The sequence below is a fragment of the Equus quagga genome, chromosome 5, assembly GCF_021613505.1.
Source record: "Equus quagga isolate Etosha38 chromosome 5, UCLA_HA_Equagga_1.0, whole genome shotgun sequence".
In the NCBI taxonomy this organism is placed as follows: domain Eukaryota; kingdom Metazoa; phylum Chordata; class Mammalia; order Perissodactyla; family Equidae; genus Equus; species Equus quagga.
The window spans coordinates 130417396-130442000 of record NC_060271.1 but is presented as its reverse complement, the minus strand read 5'-3'; the positions used below and the strand labels follow the sequence as shown (position 1 = coordinate 130442000).

The following is a 24605-nucleotide window of genomic DNA, read 5'->3' as shown; positions in this document are numbered from 1 at the left end:
GTGGCAGCGACCCACATATAAAGTAGAGGAAGATGGGCACAAATATTAGATCAGGGCTAATCTTCCTCAAGCAAAAAGAAGAGGAAGATTGCCAACAGACATGAGCTCAGGGCTAATCTTCCTTAGCAAAAACAAAACCAAACCTAAATTTTCCCTAAAAACATAAAAACAGGATGTTTCTATTTTCTTTAAGTTTCCTGCACTTTCCAGACTTTCTACAACATGCACACATTACATTTATAATCAAAATAGAAAACAGTACATACATATAACCTGGTAGTGGTGAAAAAACTAGTAAGAAACAAACTAAGTCTTAAATTACTCAATGGATATGCCTGTGAAGGAAACAGTATTTGTAAAACACTATGGCATATATTGCCTCATCCCCAAGTAACTCTGAGGAGGGCAGGAGGAAATATTCTCATTTTAAAAATAAACAACCAAAGGTTTAGAGAGATTAAGTGACTTTCACTTGCCCAAGGTTATACTATTAGGAAACGACACAGCAGAATACTAACTAAATCTTAGAGGTCAACATACTTAATTCAGTGCCCTAGTCTCAACAACTAGACCAACACCATGGAGCTTGGAAGGATAAAAAAGAAAGCTGGAAGATTGCAGAAAACAAAACAGTGATAAAGAGACCTTTTGGGGATCTGGGTGGGGGAAAATTACATGCAAAACTTAGAAGGGTAACTTGAGTTCTTAGTTTACTAATTCTAGAAGAATTGCAAATACTATATTTACCATTTAGTTATACTTCACATTTTGAATTTCCATTCTTTAAAAAATATATCAGCACTTGATGAAAATATTCTTTAACAACAGAAAGAGGCAGCAATGTGAGGAATAAATTATAAACCTTTTTAATCACAATTAAAATTATCATATCCCACTGACAGCAATAATGCAAACATACAAAACAATCTTTTTTTTTTTTTCAGGGAGGAAGATTGGCCCTGAGCTAACTCTGTTATCAATCTTCCTCTTCTTTTTTTTTTTTTCCTCTCCAAAGCATTAGTACATAGTTGTAAGACCTTCTAGTTCTTCTATGTGGGACACCACCACAGCATGCCTTCATGAGCAATGTGTAGGTCTGCACCCAGGTTCCAAACCTGCGAACCCCAGGCCACAAAAGCAGAGCTCATGAACTTAACCACTACACCACTGGGCCAGCCCCAAAACAATCTTGATTCTCCTGAACTGAAAGAAAAACAAATACACTGAAAAAATAATAAATATCCAACTTCTAGTCAAGTTGAGATTGTTAAATTCACACTTTGAAACCCTCCCCCCCTTCTCCAGGACAGCTGGATTGCTCTTCAAGGATTCCAGCGCTTTAACAAATTGGCTATTTTTAAGTACCAAAATATCAATATACCTTTATTGGTATAATTTTGATGTTTTAAATAAGTTTAAAATGTAAAATCTGAATCACTTATATTTTTGGATATATCCAGATTTATACTCTGTATTAAAATGTCAAATCAAAGAAAGATCCATTCATTTGGAAACCTTCTTCTATATTTCCATTAACCTCCGGAGAAAGAAAAAAATCTAAACTGACAAGGCAAAAGCTCCTATTACAAGAATAAATATCCTCCTCTAGTTTAGCCACTTTCCAAACAAATAGAATATGAACACTTTATACTAAAATGATAAAAGTAATTGCACTTAAAATCTCCATCTACCCATAAAGAAGACAAAAGAAATTTTTCTTCAAAACAAAATTACAGCTTGATATCAGTAAGAGGACTGATTTCTTGCCTATCCCACAGTGTTGCAAAAGTTATCAGAAAGAGATGGTATTATATAAAAATTAAATAATTCTGAAAAAAATCTGGAAATAGTTTATAAATATTTCCCCATAATATCCCCCACTAGTGTAGAATCAGAGAGCTTTTTCAGCAGTTGGAACACTTGGGCAGTTGCTCAATTCAACAACAATACCATTTTGTTATTTTAAACCATTTTTTAAAGATCAAATACTATTTCATTTGTGCATTACCTTTTATTTTTATTTAGTATTTATTACTGAATGATACTATGACACTTCAATCTGCTAGTAATTTGTATTAGAAGAAAATGTAGAATACATATTTATAAATTTATATTTATAATTGAGCTTTTATGTTTATAAATTTTTACATGACATTTTTTCTATTTAGTACCACTTTTTAAGAAATAAATTCTGGATTTTTTTAAGATGCCAATATTTTCAGTGTATGAAATTAATATATACTGAGATCCAGTCTCTGGGTTAGCTCAGGACCTGACTGAAAGCCTAGGTCTACGACCTTCCTTGTTATGCAGTTTCATATAAACTTTAGGCAGTAAGATTTTTTTCTTCAGTCACTGTAATTTCAAATGTGATTCTTTCCTTTGAGAGTGATACTAAAACTGAGCTAAAGAAATTTTAAAAAGAATAAAACAAATTAAAGAAAAGCCTACAACCAAAACTCACAGCAATGAAGAAAATTAACACTAGTGACCCCTTTCCCCACTTTCAGGAGAAGATTTAAAAGTCACAGGCCCACTGAAACAAAACAAAACACCACACCTACAGGATATTCAAGGACCAGAAAAAAAAATACCAAGCAATGAGTAGGAGCTGAAGTCACAAAGATCTACTGGATTTCACGGCAGAAAGCAGTAAAACCAATGACTGAGAATTAGAAGGGCCTAAATGTGGTGAGAGACCAAAACCAGAATGATTACTGGGAAAACAGTAGCTGGGGTGAAAACCCCAGCTCCTAAAAAAGACTGAAAAAGATCTTACTGCCCAAGTTTTATATCAAACTATATAACTAGGTAGGTCAGACACAGCCTTCTGTGAGCTAAGCCCCCAGAACTTGCCCAGTGACTCGATCTCCCACACCTCTAATATTACTAGCTGAGAAATGTGAATCCCCTCCAATACTGGAACTAACTTGGGTTGTCTATACGTGAAAAGTTAGCATCGGGGGAAGGCAGAGAGAAAAGTGTATCATCCTACTGTCTTTCTGAATAAACAAGTACAAGCCAATACACAATTTCTCCCATTACAATTATTACGGTGAAAGAATATACATAACACAATGACCCCTTTTCCTATCCTTTGCAGAATACAGAACCCTTTATACTTTAGCTGTCAAGAAGGAATGAAGTATTGGACTCAATTTCACTTCCCACTACACACTGCCTCTAAAAACCTGATTTTTTAAAAATATCCAAATAAAACACATACCCCAAAAAAGGGAAGGAGGTTGGAAATACTTCATCAATCTGGAATGTCTAAAGTGATACGCAAAATGATGGAGACAATCTTGCAGGAATTTCAATTGTTAAACGCAGCACAAATTATGCTTTAGCTGAAAATTTTATAAAGTTATAATTTGCCAGCATATAGGTAGTATTTAAAGCCATAAAACTACCTAAGACCACTAAAAGAATGCGTTTAGACAAATAAAAAAGGATCAAGAACTGAGTCCTGGGATATGGAGAGACTGGGGAAAAGAGAGGACTAAGAAGGAACCAGTAGCAGTGACGGCAGCGTCATGGCAGAGTGAGCTTGACCAGGACTCCCTCCCCTCCAACATACAAAAAGGAGCAACCATATTCCAACAAAAAATATCCTAATACCATAGGAATCCTCGGAGGCCCACAGCAGCCAAACGACGGAGGGTGGAGGGCTGGAGACCCCCTCGGAGGAGCTGGAACAGGGTAAGAGAGAACGTCCCTTCCCCCACAAAGACTGGGATCACTGACATGAGAGGCTCGTGAGGAAAGGAGTGGGGGAGGGGTCGTGCATCGGCAGGATCACCCAGGACTCCCTAGCGCCCTTGCAGCCTAGAGAGAAGCCCTCTAACAGGGCGAAAGCTTTTGCGTGGGGTAACCTCATCAAGCCAAGACCCCAGGAGACCAGATCGCGAGAGCTGATCGGGGAACCGGGTTTGCACGTAAGAGAAAGCGCCCCTCCTCCACCTACCCACGCTGCGCTGTGCTGTACTGCACTGCACTGCGCCATCTCGGCTGAAGGTGGAGGGCTCAGAATACGTGGTTCTTAACCCCCATCTAGTGACGACAGGCTGTAACTGCAACCAAATAATATCACAATGGAGAAGACCCATCCTTCTAGCATCCATCAATTCAAGTCTCCAGATCAAAGGGAAAACAAGCACCCAGAATTATGTCCTGAGGACTTGGAAATAAGTAAACTAAACGACAATGAATTCAGAATAGCTATTGTCAAAAAACTCAATTAGGGTAAAAGAAAATATAGAGAAACAATTCAACAAGTTCTGGAGTTACTACACAAAAGAGATTGAAACTATAAAGAAGAATCAATCAGAAATACTAGAGATGAATAATACAATGGATCAGATAAAACAAAATACGGATTTTACAATGGATCAGATAAAACAAAATACAGATTCCCTGAGTGCTCATGTGGACACCATAGAGGACCAAATAAGCATAATTGAAGATAGACAGGTTTAATGGCCCCAGACAGAGGAAGAGAGAGAACTAAGACTAAAAAGAAACAAAGAAAATCTCGGAGAAATAGCCAACTCAATGAGGAAATGCAACCTAAGAATTATAGGTATCCAAGAAAGTGAATAAAAGGAGAATGGAGCAGAAAGCGAGCTCAAAGAAATAACAGCAGAGAACTTCCCAAATCTAGGGAATGACAGAGAAATGTGTGTGGAGGAAGTATTCAGATATCCTAGATATGTCAATGTAAAAAGACCTACTGCAAGGCATATGGTAGTAAAACTGGCAAAAATGAATGACAGAAAGAATACTCAGGGCAGCAAGGCAGAAGAAAATAACCTCCAAAGGAACCCCTATCAGACTTTCAGCAGATTTCTCTGCAGAAACCTTACAAGCTAGGAGAGATTGGAATGACATATTCAAAACTTTTATAAAAATCTTCAGCCAAGAATACTCTATCCAGCAAAAATATCCTTCAGATATGAGAGAGAAATTAAATCTTTCCCAGACAAATATAATAAGGGACTTCGTAGCCACAAGACACCCCCCACAAAAAATCCTCAAGAAGGCCCTCATACCTGAAAAAAGAAAAAAAGGGAGAAAGGGGTCACAAAACACAGAGTAAGGAGACAGATAGAATCAGAACAGGATAGCAAATATTCAACTATAGCATTAGGATAAAGGGAAGGAAAACACCAAAAACACAGACAATCTTGTCACTTTAACCACAAACTCACAAGACAAGTTGGAATAAGAGATAAAAATAATAACTTGGGAGGGGAGGAGGAAAGGGACTGAATCAGTTTAAGTTAAGGAAATAAGAGGCCACCAGAAAATGGACTATGCTATGCACAAGATTTCAAATACAAACTTTAGGGTACCCACTAAACTGAAAAACAGAACAGAGACACAAAAAATAAATAAGGAAAAAACTAAGAAACACAGCATAAGAAGCTGCAGAAGTCAATGGGTAGACCAAAACACACAGGACGAGAAACAAAGGAAATGCAGGAAAACTGGAAAACAAGTGACAGAATGACAGCATTCAACCCTCATACATCAATAATCACCCTCAATGTAAATGGACTGAACTCTCCAATAAAAAGACACAGTGTGGCAAGATGGATTAAAGAACAAGATCCAACAATCTGTTGCCTCCAGGAAACACACCTCAGCTCCAAGGACAAATACAGGCTCAGAGTGAAGGGGTGGAAGTCCATACTCCAAGCTAATGGCAAACAAAAGAAAGCAGGTGTCACAATACTTACATCAGACAAAGTAGATTTCAAGATAATGCAGGTAAAGAGAGACATAGAGGGTCAGTATATAATGATCAAAAGGACAATACATCAAGAAGAAATAATGCTTATAAATATCTATGCACCCAACACAGGAGCACCAAAGTTCATAAAGGAACTATTAATAAACCTAACAGAAGATATCAAAAATAACACAATAATACTAGGGGACCTCAACACCCCACTCACATCATTGGACAGATCATCCAGACAGAAAATCAACAAGGAAACAGTGGAATTACACAAAAACCTAAAACAGTTGGACTTCATAGACATATAGAACACTCCATCCAAAAACAGCGGAATACACATTCTCCTCAAGTGCACACGGAACATTCTCAAGGATAGACCATATGTTGGGAAACAAGGCAAGCCTCTATAAATTTAAAAAAGTTGAAATAACAAGGATCTTCTCTGATCCTAATGCTATAACTCTAGAAATTAATTATAAGAAAAGAGCTGAGAAAGGGACACAGATGTGGAGACTAAGCAATATGCTATTGAACAAGCAATGGATCATTGAAGAAATTAAAGAAGAAATCAAAAAATATCTGGAGACAAATGAAAATGGTAACATGCCAAAACAACTCATATGGGATACAGCAAAAGCTGTATTAAGAGGGAAATTCATCACAATACAGGCACACCTTAACAAACAAGAAAAATGCCAAATAAGCAATCTCAAATTACACCTAACTGAATTAGAGAAAGAAGAACAAACAAAGCCCAAAGTCAGCGGGATAAATAATAAAAATCAGAGGAGAAATAAATGCTATTGAAACAAAAAAGGCAGTAGAAAGGATCAATGAAACAAAGAGCTGGTTCTTTGAGAAGACAAATAAAACTGACAAATTCCTAGCCGGACTTACAAAGAAAAAAAGAGAGAAAGCTCAAATAAACAAAATCAGAAATGAAAGGGGAGAAATAACAACAGACTCCACAGAAATACAACGGATTATAAGAGAATACTACAAAACACTATATGCCAACAAAATGGATAACCTAGAGGAAATGAATAAATTCTTAGACTCTTACAATCTCCCAAAACTAAGTCAAGAAGAAGCAGACAATCTGAACAGACCAGTCACAAGGAAAGAGATTGAAACAGCAATCAAAAGCATCCCAAAGAATAAAACCTCAGGACCAGATGGCTTTCCTGGGGAATTCTACCAAACTTTCAGAGAGGATTTAATACCTATACTTTTCAGGCTATTCCAAAAAATTAGGGAGGATGGAACACTTCCTAACACATTCTATGAGGCCAACATCATGCTGATACCAAAGCCTGACAAGGGCAGCACAAAAAAGGAGAACTACAGGCCAATATCGCTGATGAACATAGACGCAAAAATCCTCTACAAAATTTTGGCAACCCAAATTCAGCAATACATCAAAAGGATCATACATCATGATCAAGTGGGATTCATACCAGGGACACAGGGATGGTTCAACATCTGCAAATCAATCAATGTGACACACTACATCAACAAATTGAGGAATAAAAACCACATGATCATCTCAATAGATGCAGAGAAAGCATTTGACAAGATCCAACAGCCATTTATGATAAAAACTCTGAAAAAAATGGGGACAGAAGGAAATTACCTCAACATAATAAAGCCATATATGACAAACTCACAGCCAACATCACACTCAATGGGCAAAAACTGAAAGCCATCCCCCTGAGAACAGGAATGAGACAAGGATGCCCTCTATCACCACTCTTATTCAACATAGTACTGGAGGTTCTGGCCAGAGCAATTAGGCAAGAGAAAGGAATAAAAGGAATCCAAATAGTGAGGGAATAAGTGAAACTCTCGCTGTTTGCAGACAACATGATCTTATATATAGAAAACCCCAAAGAATCCACTGGAAAACTTTTAGAAATAATCAACAACTACAGCAAAGTTGCAGGATATAAAATCAACTTACATAAATCAGTAGCATTTCTATACTCTAACAATGAACTAACAGAAAAAGAACTCAAGAACCTAAAAGCATTCACAATCGCAACAAAAAGAATAAAATGCCTTGGGGTGAATTTAACTAAGGAAGTGAAAGACCTATACAACAAAAACTACAAGGCTTTCCTGAAAGAAATTGATGACGACATAAAGAGATGGAAAGACATTCTATGCACATGGATTGGAAGAATAAACATAATTAAAATGTCCATACCACCTAAAGCAATCTACAGATTCAACGCAATCCCAATCAGAATCCCAATGACATTCTTTGCAGAAATAGAACAAAGAATCCTAAAATTCATACGGGGCAACAAAAGACCCCAAATTACTAAAGCAATCCTGAGAAAAAAGAACAAAGCTGGAGGTGTCACAATCCCTGACTTCAAAATATACTACAAAGCTACAGTAATCGAAACAGCATGGTACTGGTACAGAAACAGGTGCACAGATCAATGGAACAGAATTGAAAGCCCAGAAATAAAACCACACATCTATGCACAGCTAATCTTCGACAAAGGAGCTGAGGGCCTACAATGGAGAAAAGAAAGTCTCTTCAACAAATGGTGCTGGGAAAAGAATGAAAATTGACCATTCTTTCTCACCATTCACCAAAATAAACTCTAAATGGATCAAACACCTAAAGGTAAGACCTGAAACCATAAGGCTTCTAGAAGAAATTATGGGCAGTACACTCTTTGACATCAGTATGAAAAGGATCTTTTCGGACACCATGTCTTCTCAGACAAGGGAAACAACAGAAAGAATAAACAAATGGGACTTCATTAGACTAAAGAGCTTCTTCAAGGCAAGGGAAAACAGGATTGAAACAAAAAAACAACCCACTAATAGGGAAAAAAATATTTCCAAGTCATATATCCGACAAAGGGTTAATCTCCGTAATATATAAAGAACTCACAAAACTCAACAACAAAAAAATCAAACAACCCGATCAAAAAATGGGCAGGAGACATGAACAGACGTTTCTCCAAAGAAGACATATGAATGGCCAATAGGCACATGAAAAGATATTCATCACCACTGATCATCAGGGAAACGCAAATCAAAACTACACTAAGATATCACCTTACACCCATTAGAATGGCAAAAATAACCAAAACAAAAATTAACAAATGTTGGAGAGGTGTGGAGAAAAAGGAACCCTCTTACACTGCTGGTGGGAATCCAAACTGGTGCAGCCACTATGGAAAACAGTATGGAGATTTCTCAAAAAATTAAAAATAGAAATACCTTATGACCCAGCCATCCCACTACTGGGTATCTATCCAAAGAACTTGAAGTCAGCAATTCCAAAAGTCCCATGCACCCCTACGTTCAGTGCAGCATTATTTACAACAGCCAAGACATGGAAGCAACCTAAGTGCCCATCAACTGATGACTGGATAAAGAAGATATGGTATATATATATACAATGGAATACTACTCCGCCATAAAAAAAGAATAAAATCATCCCATTTACAACAACATGGATGGACCTTGAGGGAATTATGTTAAGTGAAATAAGCCAGATAGAGACAGACAATCTCTGTATGACTCCACTCATATGAGGAAGTTAAACATGTAGACAAAGAGAACAGATTAGTGGCTACCAGGGGAAAGGGGGGTTGGAGGGTGGGCACAAAGGGTGAAGGGGTGCACCTACAACATGACTGACAAGCAATAATGTACAACTGAAATTTCACAAGATTGTAAACTATCATAAATTCAATAAAATTAAAAAAAAAAAAAAAGGAACCAGTAAAGGAAGAGGAATATCAAGACTACTGTGCTATATTGGAAGCCAAATGAAGAGTGTAGCAAGAGGGAGAGAGAGTGAGCCACAAAGTCAGTACGACTGGTAAGTCAAATAAAACAAGACTGAGAATTCAGCAACTTGAAAGTCATCGGTAACTTGTTTTTCTTAAAGATTGGCACCTGAGCTAACAACCATTGCCAATCTTGTTTTTTTTCCTGCTTTTTTTCTCCCCGAATGCCCCCAGTATATAGTTATATATTTTAGTTGTGGGTCCCTCTAGTTGCGGTATGCGGGACACCGTCTCAACGTGGCCTGATGAGTGGTGCCATGTCCGCACCCAGGATCCAAACCAGGGAAACCCTGGGCCGCTGAAGGGGAGCGTGCGAACTTAAGCACTCGGCCACGAGATCGGCCCCTATCAGTAACTTTTATAAGGCCTATTTAGGCTATGAATCTGTTATTTCCAAATAAATGTTCAACACCTTCTTAGTTTCTGTTTTACTATAATTGCTGCATTTGTATTTAAAAAACAAAACAAAAACTTCCTTTAAGATGTTACTGTGAGCTCACACTCACAGACCCTAAACAATACCTAGCATTCAACTTGACGATAAATTATGTAGTATCTCATACCTTATACAGTCCATGTACCAAAAACTGTAACTAAATTATACAGGTCAATACAGCATTATTATTAACAACAGGAACTTTTCTTGACTACTTTGTGCCACGTGCTGTGCAAAAGCATTTTACATGCAGTCAACATTTTCGTTCTCACAACAATATACAAGCTAGGTACTATTATTACACACCCACATCAGGAGACAGAAACTGAAGTTTAGAAAGGTGAAAAAACCTGCCTAAGCCAACACAGTTTATAAGTGAGAGAATTAGAAGTTTATAATACATTTATACTTTAAACATTACTGAATTTAAAGTTAATAAGGTTATTCCTCTAATGGAATACTGAACAACATTCAGCTTTTAAAGTTAAGACAGCAAAAGAATAGGAAACATATTTCTGTGTATCTGCTGTACAGATAAGTGACCAGGAAATGTTATTTAAATGTACTTGTAATACATTTCCTTCTGATGTTATTACAACTCCAAATACAAATCTAAAAATAGTGGGACCAAACAAATCCATTATTAATAAATAAAATGTAAATTTTTAAGCCACTCTACAAGCACACACAGAAACTGCTGAATCTTAAGTATACTCTGTATTTCTTGTAGTACTCTTCTTTCACCTAGAAAAATCTAAGTCATATTAACTGATCTGCTATCATTTATCAGAATCAGTTGAAGAAAATCCTTAATGCTTATTTAAGATATAGCTTTTAAGTACATTAGTCTAAGATATGTCAGCCAAATTAAATGACAAATTAGATTTATCCTATCACCTAACAAAAAAGAATATTTGAAGAAAAAATTTGCATAAGAAAATAGAAAATAAAAGAGTACTACTAGATGAAAGTGTCTCACACATATTTTGCATCATATAGATTAACTTCACCGTAAGCTTGAGTAGCTAGGTTAATGAAACCTAAGAACAGTTTTCCTATCTGCTATGTAAATCTTCAGCTACCTATAGTTATAGTAAAATCAGCTCTTAAAGTTCCCTACTGTTTCAAAACAGTATAGGCGGTACATTAATGAAGTAATGTATCTGACAAAGTAACATTTATACTTAGAACACTTAAAGGGATAACTAAATCAAAAACATGCTTAAAATCTGAACACTGCATTGTGGGGGAAGGGGAAACTCCCTGAAGAATGAATACAGTTCCCACTGATCTTAAGTCTTTCTGAAGTCTGTGTATTTGAACAGGCTCCTGATTTCTAGCACCCTCATTTGTAAAACGAGATAATAGCCTATAAAATCATTCTGGTGAGCTGTTCTCTCTTATAAAATTGACTATTTAAACAGTTAAAGTGTAGAGTAGGGTGAGGCACTTTCCTGGGGAAACAGGAGTGGTACTTTGACTTTTCCTTTTGCTTCAGGCTCCAATGTGGCTCAGCATGGGCAAGACAGGATTAGTATTACTAATTTTCCCTTTTTGCCTCACACACCAATATAGCTCAACAAAGCACTCTTCCAGATCCTGCCTTTATTTAAAATTTTGATTTTTATATTTTGTCCATCATGAATTCTCACATTTTTTAAGTACTGTGATAAAATATTATTTTTCTTGATTGTGGTGATTTTTTGGCACTTCCGTAAGTTTTGTGCCGAAGGCAAATGCCTCACTGGCTTCACCCCAGCCCCAGTCCTGGTCCCTAAGAAGAGACTGAAATCTCTACCATCAATTATAGTGTATTCTAACTTTTAAAAGAATGTACAAAGAATCACATTATTGATGACCGGTTTTAGAAGGAGAATTAGTTAAAGAATTAAGCGTAAAGTTACTAATAGTACGAGTGGTGATAGTGCTGCTACGACAATAATATCAAAGCGGCTGCTATTTACAGAGTGATTGGACACCAGATACTATGCCACTTTACATCATATCACCTCATTAAGTCACTTAACTTTCCAAGCAGACTGTAGCAGTAGGTGTTATCATCATTTTTTTAACTGAAAAAATTTAAATAATTTCCCAGAATTGCACAGCTAGAAAGCACCAGGGTTGGGATTAAGGCCCAATGCTGCTTCAAGTAATTATTAGTATTTTTACTATTTTAACTAGGTTCTGAATTTTTTCATCTAAAAATATTAAGTTAATAGGAAGATATGAATCAAAGTACTTATTCATAATGTAGCATATTGTTCAGAAACACATGAATAAAATTAAGATCAAATTATATTTGTATTACTGGACTTTGGTTTATAAACCAACAATTGTATCTTTTCCTCTAAAAATAAAGTCTTCCTTCTCAAGGAATATGTATTTCACTATTCCCTACAGAATAAAAATAGAAAATCAGCAACTTAAATACCTCCTCACTATAAAATATCAGAAAAATTAATATATCATCTGTCTGAATTCTATTCTTAATTTAACACTGGTGTTCAACTGTAAAACTATTGGCAGATAAAATTAGAGTTGCTATTCTAATACCGATTGTAGACAAATCAGACTTTTAAAAAATGTTTTCCATATTTGTAACTCACAAAGTTAAATATCATACATAGACATTTGGCCAAAAAGCAAACAAACAAAACCGCTCATTCAGAATATAACAAATCTATACAAGGATGATACAAAAAAAAAAAAAATGCTGGTTTTATTAGTTTTCCTAGTCTCCGCTCATGGTACACAGGAAAGCAAATTATTAAAATTATATGGCCTCAATATTTTGATATTACAATAATAATATAGTTCAGCAGAATCTTTTTCTTAAGCCAGTGCTTGAACAGCCATACTCTACACTGGTGGCAGGTCTGTTTATACTGTGCTACATCAGAGAGGCACTCCAGAAGACTAGACTACCTAAAAAGAAAACAAAGGCACCCAAAGGCAGAATAACCTACACTTTATGGACATTTTGGAACAGAAGGTGGTGAAAAAAAGCAACAACTTTTACTGCAGTCTATCTAGTAACTAAGGCTGTTGGAGATGATAATGATCAACAACTCAAAGCAATATTTATTTTATCTTTGTGGAAATACGTATATACAGAAAGAGAGAGTCAAGTCACTTTAACAATAGAGCTATTCCAGCTTTTTTTAATTTTGAAGGTAAAACAAACAGATAAACAAAGCTTTGTTTACTAGAAAGTGAAACAATTTGGTCATATTTCCACTAGATGACAAAGAATAGTCCTTCAAATCTCTATTTCCCAACAAGCGTTTAGTTAATTAAATCAACAGAACCTTCTCTTTCATTTTATAACCAGAAGTTTACCCATATGGTTTCCACTCACCAAGAACCTAAATATAGAAAATCATTTTTCCACAAGTTAAGTCAAATTTCAGCTTCATCTCCAAATAGACCCTATACAAAAGATCAATCACTCAATAAATACGTTATTTTTTTTTTTTAAGATTGGCACCTGAGCTAACATCTGTTGCCAATGTTCTTTTTTCTTCTTCTTCTTCTTCTTCTCCCCAAAGCCCCCCAGTACATAGTTGTATATTCTAGTTGCATGTCCTTCTAGTTGTGCTATGTGGGACGCCGCCTCAGCATTGTTTGATGAGTGGTGCCATGTCTACGCCCAGGATCCAAACTGGCAAAACCCTGGGCCGCCAAAGCGGAGCACGTGAACCTAACCACTTAGCCACGGGGCCAGCCCCTATTATTTCTATTATTTTCAATATCACCTAAATACATACTTTGCACTTAAGGATTATGTAATTCAAGAGATGTAGAATTTAAAAGTGTTTTAAATTTGACTTTAACATCTAAACCTATCAGCACATCTTTGATACTAACAGATGGAACCAAAACAGTCCCATCACTAATTTAACATGTTCCATAAAAAAAACTTTTTTACTTCTTTAAATTTCATTTTAAACAAATGTGTAATACAACATCTAAATCACAGGGCGAGTCTGACAACTAATCAAGTATTGTTTATGAAGCCAAAGGAAACAAAGGTAAGTCTGAAAAGTACTAGTTGTATCTCCTTTTGTTATGAACGTACTTACATTGTAATCAATTTAAAGAACTCTTTCACTCTCAAGTAGTTTTCAATCTTACTTCAGTTATACACAGCTTGAAATTTTATTTCAGACAATTAAAATCTGGGAGAGAATACACAGAACATAAGTGTTTGAAGCAACATTATTTATAATAGCAAGAAATTCAAAGCAACCTAAAAACAAAAACTAAATAAATTTTACTGAAACTTGTTAGAGCTAGATTAAGCAATCATTAAACATGATGGTTACATAGACTATAGAAAGTAATATAAAATGTTAATATGTTAAAAGTACAGAATATAAAACTGAATGATAATCCTGCCTAAGGGAAGTATGCATATGAAAATTTTTTAATTGAAATGCAGCAAAGTAAAAACAGTAATTGTGACAGCATGATGGAATTATATGGTTCTGTTCTTTTTTTATGATACCATTTTGTAACTCATAACAAAATACAGTAAAATCTAAGTGAACAAGATCCAAGGTATTACAGAGCACAACTTAATAAATTTAGATTTTTTAAAGAAAATTACTCAGTTATTATCTCTAGCTCTCCATCTCTACTGAAAATATCCTATCTTAAATTCCAATACTTTTCACTGTTCTCTGCCTCCTACAAATCGTATGTTCTTTTTCCCCCCTCAGAGTTTTCTGGAATTCAAGTAAACGTTGCTTCTGTCAAAAATTTGAATTGGGATCTTTACAGGGATTAACAGATTACTTTGGGAAGAACTGACTTCTCAGCCAAGAACAAGGTAGGTCTCTTCATCAATTTAAATTTTCTATTTCCTTCAGTAAAGTGTTATTCCTACATACTCTACGTATTTCTTGATAAGTCTACTGATAAGTATTTTACATTTTTGTGGCTATTACCACATTTAATTGGGTTTGAAATGTGGAGGACACTGAGCTCCTTTAAGAACAAAATTTTAATTATACACAAACATTATATATACTTTTCTGTCTGTATGTCTGTGCATGTGTATATGTCTATTATACATCAATAAAAAATGTTTTGGATGTATTGGATAATTAACTAACTGACAAGATGAAAACATCACAGGGGCAAATAAATAGCAAAACATTTTAAAACCTGTATGCCATCACTGTGCTCAGGCATTTTCAGCACCCTTATCTAATACACTGTTTCCTTAATCAGAGAGGAAGCATGAGATAAAAATGAGTAAGAAACTCCTCCTCAAGTTTGCTAAATTTCAAAAAAGGTTTTCTATAATAGTGACTTAGTCTCCAAACACTTTTAAATCCTTATTTGTGTTTGAAGTGCTGGGAGGGAAGGGACAAAATGTGGAGTCACACCACCTTATACTCTGTATCTCATCTCCCAGGTTAAGAAAATTATATTTCTTATTTAAAACCAATTCAGCAATTGTAAATGAAAAGTGGATAACTGCACTGCTAGGTGAATCTAAGATGCAATTAAAGGAATTTCAAACACAAAACTACCCTTCCCTATTATCAGAATCTGATATATCATTATAGTTCCTATTAAGATTTTTTAAACTGCAGAGATTTAAATCTTTCATTTTATATCCCACATACAAACAATCACTGGAAATATTCCAATATCACATCATTATACCCACAGATATAGTACCCTTGGTTTTCCAGTCAACTATTAGTCAAACCTAAACAATGAGCTTCTTAAGGCAAAACCAAATACTTTACAAACCCAGTTCACATGACAATCAAAGGGCAAATATATATACCCTATAAGTCACATTAGGAAATCAACATTTACTGAACACCTACTTTGTGCCCCAAAAAAGTCACTTTCTCATTTAATTTTCATAAAAATTCCACTGGAAAAAGAATGTAGTAAATGGAGAAGTGTTTTTGGACAGAGCCATTTAGGTACATAATGGAAGCAGAAATTTTAACCAGAAGCAGCTCATTCTGCTACCCATACAACTACCACTAGGAAGAGTGAAAGAATACTTCAGCAAAAAGAAAATAGTTGCTGGTGGTTTATTTTTAGAGTACATGCTCTTTTCTCCTTCAAACTACATATGTAACCATGTAGATTCAGTGGCTCACCTACTTTTAGGTTTCTGTTGAATAAAATATCCTCTCAACAGAAACTACAGAAGCAAGGTGTACCTCGTCCCTACCTAGGAAGCAACATTTCTTCTACACATCTGAAGGAATTTTTTTTAGTAACACTTTTCAAAATTAGAAAACATTTAAAACTTTTAAATTAAATATCTGTCCCATCTCTCTTTTGTCCACTGTATGTGCACTCCCTTATAAATAAAAGAAGATGAGCAATTTTGGGCAAGGAAATCTAATATACTATTTTTTGGTCCGTTCTACATTTTGGTAGTCCATAAATTTTTATTTGGCAGAGAAAAGGTCTCACTGCTAAAACAGATTGAAAACTAATAGTACAGGGAAATCTAGAGTTTCTAAAGACTGACTACCAACTATCATTTCATACCTAACTCCTCTGCATATTGCTCAATTTCTGGCAATAAGAGCACCTCAAGTAGGAATAAGATTTGTCAATCAATTGAGATACAAATTAGTAACTGTGGTTGCAAAGAGAAAATTACTTAAAAACACTGAACCTAAATCATCCTTAATTGGAACTCATAAACAGCCATATCATCTCCTACACTCAAAGGAAACTGGTAACGAAACAAACACCTATCTGTACTTTATTCTGAGAATCATCTTCTACGGTTCATTATCTACTTCTGCACTGGGACCCAGTACCATATTTCCAGCTGTCCACCAAATATCCAAAAGACCCCAGAAATCTCCCAAATTGGGTATATGTACTCAATGGGAGTGAATAAGATGATCCACTGAGGGGCAGGAAGAAAATATTACAATTTTGCACATTTAACTTTAAAAAATTTAAAGTTTAATATAGGAGTTTTCATCAACATCTCACTCTTGTTAGCATTCAATGAAGTGTGATATGCTATAGTTTACATGTACCTGATTGTGGGTATTCTTGGATATTACCTACTAAATTTTTAAAAATTCCCTAGTAGAGAATTATGTTAAGTGAAATAAGCCAGAGAGAGGAGGACAATCTCTATATGACTCCACTCATATGAAGAATTCAAAAATGTAGACAAAGAGAACAGATTAGTGGCTACCAGGGGAAAGGGGAGGTGGAGAGTGGGCACAAAGGGTGAAGGGGTGCACCTACAACACGACTGACAGACAATAATATACAAGTGAAATTTCACAAGACTGTAACCTATCATTAATTCAATAAAAATTAAATTTAAAAAAATTCCCTAGTAGAAAGATTACCAAGCAGATTAAAAACATTCCATTTTGGGGTGTAGACATATGTCAAAGCTTACCAAATTGTACATTGTAAATATGTACAATTTATTGTATATCGATTATACTTCAATAGAGCTATTTTTTAAATGAATGTAATGTATGTAATCAGCTTTAAGATAATACCAAAATTCAAGTAGTACAAACAAAAAGAAATGACAATGTTAACCCTCCACCTACTCCTTATATAAGCTCTTATGGCCCAAATTATGAGGCTAAAACCAATGGCAAGCTAATTATATCACCTCCCAAAACTTAAAATTTACCTAAAGCCTATTTGAAACATGGAATTGCATCCATAATCATTAATGATGTATAGTATGTTCTGCTATAACCTGAATTTCTATAACAAATTATCTCATATGTGGCTGGGAAGGGACTGATTAAGAAAAATACATGATTTTTTTCCAGCTTGTTAATGTTTTTAAATGATAATGGGCAAGCTTTCTCAAATTAAAGAGAAAGTCTTAGCAATATAGGAAGACATTAAGAAAAACACCAAAAATCATGCAGAAATGCCTTCCTAAAATACAAAGAGTAGCTTCAAAAACCTCTACATTGTTTATGACATTAAGCTATCTAGTGAGTTAACTAGGGCAATTAAAAAAGCTGAGAAGACATTTCTCCTTTATTCAAAAAAAAAAAAAAAAAAACTGATAAAGAAAGCTAGGGAAGTAAAGGCCTTTGTGGGCCTAAATCTCAGACAAATATGCTCAAGCCTCAAGGTTTAAGGTTGCAGGCATTCAAATGTCTGTGATGCTGGGTACAAATACCAAGAGATTTAACTGTGTTGATATTTTTATTTGAATTGTCGTTTTTGTTAGTGTTCTGGTTAAAAGTTGTATAAGTTTTACACAGTCTGATCCCACCCTATCTTTTCTCGTTAAGCCCCATTAGTTACAGTACATGGCTTTTGCAGAACACAGAGATTTTTGGGAATGTGTATTTCATGTTAGTAACTGAACAAAGTCAAAGCCCCCATAATTAGCAAGACATTTAAAACCTAAACAATTGGAACATGAAAACAAATCTCCATAATTATTTATAATAATATAATTATTATAATCTATAACGTTTAATGCCTGAGCTCTACCCAGAACTTTACCAATTTTCATTAAACTTAATGATAAATGTTTGAAAGCCTCTTCTGTGTTTTAGTTTTTTTGTTAAAAAAATACTTAAAAAAAATTCAAACACCACTGGGAAACACTGGTTCTTCTTATTATGGTTGTTTGAAATATATGAAAAACAATATGATGAAAAACTAAAGTGCTTTTTTTCCCTCCCCAAATCCCCCCAGTACATAGTTGCATATTTTAGTTGTGGGTCCTTCTAGTTGTGGCATGGGGGACGCCACCTCAACATGGCCTAACAAGTGGTGCCATGTCCGCGCCCAGGATCTGAACCCTGGGCCGCCAAAGCGGAGTGCGTGGACTTAACCACTCGGACACGGGGCCGGCCCCTAAAGTGCATTGTTTTGATGGAAAGTATCTTTGGAAGGCACACAGAAAAAAAAACAATTGAAAAGTTAAAGAAATGAGTAACAAAATAAATTATACAGTAAGAGAGGCTTACTATACTATTGGAAGAAAGTACATACTTTTCCTAACCTGATCAGTTTAAACATAGTTGGATACTGTTACAATGAAGAAATAACTGAAGAAAACATAATGTATTCTCAATAGTAAATTACTTCTTTAATGAAAAACAATACAGTCATGTGTCACATAATGACATTTCAGTCAACGATGGATTGAATATACAATGGTGGTCCCATAAGATTAGTACCATACAGCTTAGGTATGCAGCAGGTTATACCATCTAGGTTTGTGTAAGTAAACTCTATGATGTTCGCACAACAACAAAATCACCTAATGATGCATTTCTCAGAACATAGCGCCATCATTAAGCAACACCTGCCTGTATTGTAAGGAAAACCTTCGTAACAGTAACCACTAATAGAGCTGATACTCTAACTAAAATACAGAACTGCCTCTGAAACTACATATGTAGTGCTACACATGAAATTCATTCACTGCATCATTCACAGAGCAAGCTTTTACAACTAAGAAATTAAACAGGAGCACAAAGTGCTAGAATATGTCATCAATACTATAAAATTTATAAAAATAAGATTGTTAAAGTATAATCAAATTTTTTTCAGTTCTTTATAGTGAGATTAAAAATGATCATAAAAAATTTCAGTTTCATACAAAAGTTTTCTGGCTATCTTTTAACAATGAACTTTTAAAAGTTATTGAACTTAAACTTATAGATGAGGTACTATTTTTCTTCTATAAAAAGACAAGTGCTCCAAATTTGTTGACTTTGCCTATGAAAACAAGCACCTATTACAAGTATGCTGCAGATATTTTGGGGGGAAAAAAAATCAAAAGATTTTGTCTAAGTAAAGGCAATATTTTAACAATAAGTGAGAAAAGAAAAAAATTCTTTTTGGAAGAAATTCTTGCTATGGAGAGAGTATTTTAAAAAGAGATGTGTCTGGAAATGTTTTCATCCATATATGAATTTTACAGAAAATAACATGCTTTGCCTATGAAAATTGTTTTTTAACTTTTACAACCATGTTTTTAAAACTTGAAAACACAATTTTCTGACCCAGTTAAAAATAAACATGCTCAGCAGGTTTTTAACTCATTTGTTAAAATATAAAAATGCAACTCTTTCTGATTCATTTTCAATAACTGGCCTCATCAGAGAAAACAGAAATTTACTAACTGAATTTCAACAACCACAAAAAGAAAGTTTTCTAACTGGTGGGCAGAACTAAAAGATGAGTATTGTGATTTAGTAAGTGCAACCACTGGTGGATTATGCTTCTACCAAATCCATACATCTTTGTGAAATCTCAAAAAAAAAACCTCTGATAGTCCTTAAAACCCAGTAGCAAAATAAACTGAACTCGAACCTATTCTTCATATCACTGTAAGACAATGTTAAGCCAAAATTTTAAAAAGCTATTAATCATGTTTTAATTTAGTGAGAAAATTTTGTAACATTATAAAATGAGTATCTCAAAAATATTATGTTTATAGGTTTAGCTTAGACTTTTAAAACTCCTAATTTTATGTGTATTTTCTAATGTACATAATATTCTAATATTATATATTCTACATGTACAAAAATTAGAGAGAAAGACATCTATTTAAGGATATGCTCAAAAATCTTTTATGGATGGGATACAAGATTAAAAGTTTGGAGACTGAAAATTCTCTAAATGTAAGGAATTTTTTATTATTATTCTAAGCATAGAATATATGCCCCCAAAGCTGTTTTGTAAATAAACATTTAGCCAGCATCTTGATATCAACATATCCAAAACTGAATTAGTCATTTTCTCATTCCAGTCTTACCTACTCTACATCTAATAAAAGCACTACCATCCTACATTAAGTCAGGTTCAGAAACCCTTTCTATTGCTCTCTACGTTAAGTCATTCCCTCTGCAGGGCTGATACTTCCTCTAAGGTCTTACAGTTGGCTCCCTTCACTCCATTCCCTAATATGTTTGCTCAGATTCTCATTTCTTACCTATTAACTAGTTTCCCTGCCTCTAATCACCCCCTGCTCCAGTCCATCTTCATTCTACTACTAAGTACTCAATCTTTTTGAAATTTAAATCTATGTTTCATGCCCTCCTTAAAATTATTCAATAGCTTTCAAATGCTTAGAGAATAAAGTCTAAACTTCTAAACTAGCATTCCAAACACTTTGCCATCTGGCCCCACCAACCTTCTCCAATCTCATTTCCCACTATTCTATTACTTTTCATCCACATTTGCTGTAGATTTGTATTGTCCAACATAGAAGCCACTAGCTACATGTAGTTGTTGAGCACCTGAAATGTGGCTAGCCTGAATTGAGAAATGCTGTACATATAAAATACACACTGGATTTCAAAGACTTAGTACCAAAATGAGAATGTAAAATATCTCAATAATTTTTTAACATTGATTACATGTTGAAATGATAATATTTTAGTTATATGGGCTAAATAGATTATTAAAATTAATTTCACCTTTCTATTTTTTAAAATATGGATACTAGAAAAATTTAAATTACATATGTAGCTCACATTACATATCTATTGGATAGCATTGCCTAGACCAACTAAACTTTCACATTTCACATTCATTTTTCTACCCTCATAACTTTAATCAAATCAGTCTTTCACCACAGAACATTCAACACTTACTCATCATTTGTTGAGGGGCAACCATGTACCGTGACGGAGTCCTAAGCATAAGAAAATGTTCTTCACCATCATCTTTACTTTCCAAATCTTCTCTCTCCTTTAAGATCAGCTTAAAAGCAACTTTATCTCCATGAAACCTTCCTTGATACTTCAGAATAAAAATTTCCCATCTGTGGAAGTTCTACATATTGCATGTTCTTCAAGGAAGATGTCAGTTTGTACTTAGAATAGTTATTTCTGTACATAGCTTATCACATCTATTAACTATAAATTCCTTAAGTGCAGAATTCTTCAAATCAATTTGATTCCTCTAATGTTTATGTCATAATACCTAACACAGAGTCTGCCCTCAAATATTAAAATCAGATATCAACAACAGGGCTGGTAATACGCTCATCTAAGATTAAATAAATTATACTTACTAAAGCAAAAAAGTAGGTATTTATGTTAGTATTATTTAAATAGATATGCAACTCAATTACTATCTGAACCTCTTTTATGACCATTACTTTCATCTGCTTGCTCTAGCTGAAGCCTTGCTTTCCTTTGATGACACTACCTACTCTACGTTACAACCCTCTCAAATGATGGAAGCTGCAGATGGGATAAGTGTTCTCTTTGCTCCGAGTGGCGACTCTTAGACCACTCTTCTTCCTTCCTTCCTGCAAACCCTGAGCTTTGAAATCATCAGCCACGCATCCACCAACTCTTCTTACTGTCATCTTCGACCCCCCTGGGTCACTAATCCTCAGTCTCTAAAGATTTTACTTCCTTGCTGACTGTAACATTCTCTAACATTAATCCTGTTATAATTCTTGGTGATGTCATTATACTCCTAGATATCCTCCTAATATCCTGAAACTCACTCCTGTGGTCTCCTTAACCTTATCATCACCAGTAACTGCAACAGCTCCATAATCTCAATTTTAAACATCCTACTCATTGACCAACTCCTGTCTTTCCAGCTCATTCTCACTAATACCTCAACTCTAAGAATCTTTTGACTCAACAGGACCTTCAATCCAGATCCTATCACTTTCCACTGTCCTTCATCCTCCCCACTCCTATGTTTACTTTTTATATAATTCCAGTCAATCATTATAATCACTGCCCTGTACTTACCCTCTTGCTCCTCTGACCTAATCATACTCTCCTGGAAAACCACATCATGGGTTAAATCCACCTCTCTCTCTACTCAGTAGCTGCACCTCCAAAGCTAAACCTGACTTAAGAAAAACACACAACCATGCTCAAGTGGTCATTAGCTGACTGACAATCCTAGACTACTTCCCTGGTCCATTTTCTCTCTCACTCTCCTGGACGACTTCACACTTTCTCTTCTCTCCTCAAACCTCAAAAGTCTCTCCCAACCTCATTCTCAGCTAAGTTCCTGGCTTCTTACCTCACCGAGAACTTGCACAAGCTCTCATCACCAAATCTGTCCATATTCCTACATCTGTAGCCATAATATTCTACTTTCTTCCTACTATTATATTATAGTCCTAGCTACAGCCAATCGCTTCACCTATGCACTAAATCTCCCATCCCCTCTTGCCTACTAAAAGACAACATTATGGGGGCTGGTCTGATAGTGTAGTAGTTAAGCTTGCATGCTCCACTTCAGCGGCCCGGGGTTCATGGGTTCAGATCCCAGGCATGAACCTGCACACCGCTCATCAAGCCATGCTCATCTTCCTCAAGCAAAAAAACGGGTCGGGGAAGACTGGCAACAGATGTTAACTCAGGGCCAATCTTCCTCAGACACATACAAAAAAAGACAAGACTATAGTAATTCTCCTCTGTCCCCCTACCACAGCCATCCTATTATCTCTTCATCTCTTATTCTCTCTACTTAATTACTGCCATTGGCATAGAAACACATTATTTCTCTTATCCTTAAGAAAATAAAATCCCTTGACTTCACTTCTCATACAGTCATTGTCCACTTTCTCTCCTTCCCTTTACAGAAAAATTCCTTGAAAAAGTGATCTACACTATCTTTAGCTTTTCTCCTCGTATTCTCTTTAGAACTCACTGCAATCAGTTCCCTCCTGTCAACCATCACCATCACCACACTACCTAAACTGTCCTTCTCAAGCTTATCAATGACCTTCGCGCTGCTAATCCAATTTATCATCTCAGTCCACATTTTACTTGACCCACAAAAATAAACATCTTTAAACAATCCTTTACTATCTACTTCTTGAAAATCATTCTTCATTTGACTTTGATAAAAATGCATTCACTTGGTTTTTCCATGTGTCTCTCTAGACTGCCATTTCTCAGTCTCCTTTTGCTGGTTTTCTCCTCAGTCCTTGGGTCTCTTCTCTTTTAAATCCACTCACTCCACAGGAGATCTGATCTCAACTTGTCTCACGTCTTTAAGTGCTGATGGCTTCCAAATTCATTATCTCTATCCCAGACACCTAAAATCTTGAATTATAGACCCATATCTCCACTTGCCTATATGACATCCAACTTATCTGGGTTTCTAATAAATATTTGAAATGACAATGTCTGAAACTGTGCCCTGTCTCTTTCCACTGCAACCACTTGCTCCTTCAGTCTTCCACAGCTCAGTTAATGGGAATTCCATACTTCCGAATACTCATGCCAACAACCTTGGTGTCAAGCTTGACTGCTCTTTCTCTCAAGAGCATAAATGTAAACACCTACAAATCCTGGCTTCAAAATGACTTCAGGGAGCTGGCCCAGTGGCATAGTGGTTAAGTTCACATGCTCTGCTAAGGCGGTCCAGGGTTCACAGGTTCAGATCCTGGGCGCAGACCTGCACACTGCTCACCAACCCATACTGTGGTGGTGTCCCACATACTAAATAGAGGAAGAAGAGCACAGATGTTAGCTCCAGACCAGTTTTCCTCACCAAAAAAAAGAATTCATAATTCCACCAGTTTTCACTACCCCCACTATCACCACCCTAATTCAAGACATCACCAATTTACTTGAAGTACTTCAAAAGCCTACGATCAGGTCTC

At 35.5% G+C, this 24605-nt stretch overlaps 1 protein-coding gene across 8 annotated transcripts in view; it reads right to left on the bottom strand.

Moving 5' to 3' along the window:
- The window catches only part of ROCK2 (Rho associated coiled-coil containing protein kinase 2), a 164624-nt gene that overhangs the window by 92394 nt on the left and 47625 nt on the right, over positions 1–24605 (bottom strand). The window lies entirely within an intron of this gene.